Here is a 1,037-nt window from a genome sequence, read left to right on the forward strand (position 1 = left end):
GGAGGGTAGGGGGGGGGAAGTAGAGAGAGGAGAAGAGAGAGAGAGAGAGAGAGGAGGAGGAGGAAGTGAAAAAAGAAAGTAAACAAATATGTACAGATATGTAAACTGTAAACAAGACATGATATATATTGCATTCGTATGTTCGTGCGTCTGTTTTCTTTCAACAGCCATCAAAATAAAAGCGTTATAATGAAATATCGAGATAGTAACAATTATTAGTAGAGATTACTTCGTATTTCACATCAGTTTAAAGACGATATACACACACTCACAAACCCACACATATACACACATTTATCAATGGTAGATCCTCTGGGCAACATCTTGATACTGTTTTGCTGAAACTGACATAAGTGCACGAAAAAATTTTCTGAAATGATAAATATCCTGCACACATCCTGACTCTTGCTACACACTCCGCTTCATTCCTTTTGGAACATCCTGATACGCCCCCGGTCCACACACACACACACACACACACACACACACACACACACACACACACACACCCCACACACACCCCACACACACACACACACCACACACACACATATATATATATATATATATATATATATAGTATATTATAGTATATATATGTATAGTATATTAATATATATATATATATATATATATAAAATATTAATATAATACTATATATACATATATATATATTATATATATTATATATATAAATATATCTATATATATATATAAAAATATATAATTATATATTTTTAAAAAAAAAAAAAAAAAAAAAAATATATATATATATATATATATATATATATATAATATATATATATATATATATATATACCACACACACACACACACACACACCACACACACACCACCACACCCACACACACAATATATTAATATATATATATATATATATATATATATATTATTTTTAAATATATGTTGTGTGTGTGTGTGTGTGTGTGTGTGTGTGTGTGTGTGGGGTTGTTGTGGGGGTGTTTTTAAAAATAAAATATATATTATATTTTATATATATATTATATATATATATA

This window comes from Penaeus monodon, chromosome 2 (genome assembly GCF_015228065.2).
Source record: "Penaeus monodon isolate SGIC_2016 chromosome 2, NSTDA_Pmon_1, whole genome shotgun sequence".
Classification (NCBI taxonomy): domain Eukaryota; kingdom Metazoa; phylum Arthropoda; class Malacostraca; order Decapoda; family Penaeidae; genus Penaeus; species Penaeus monodon.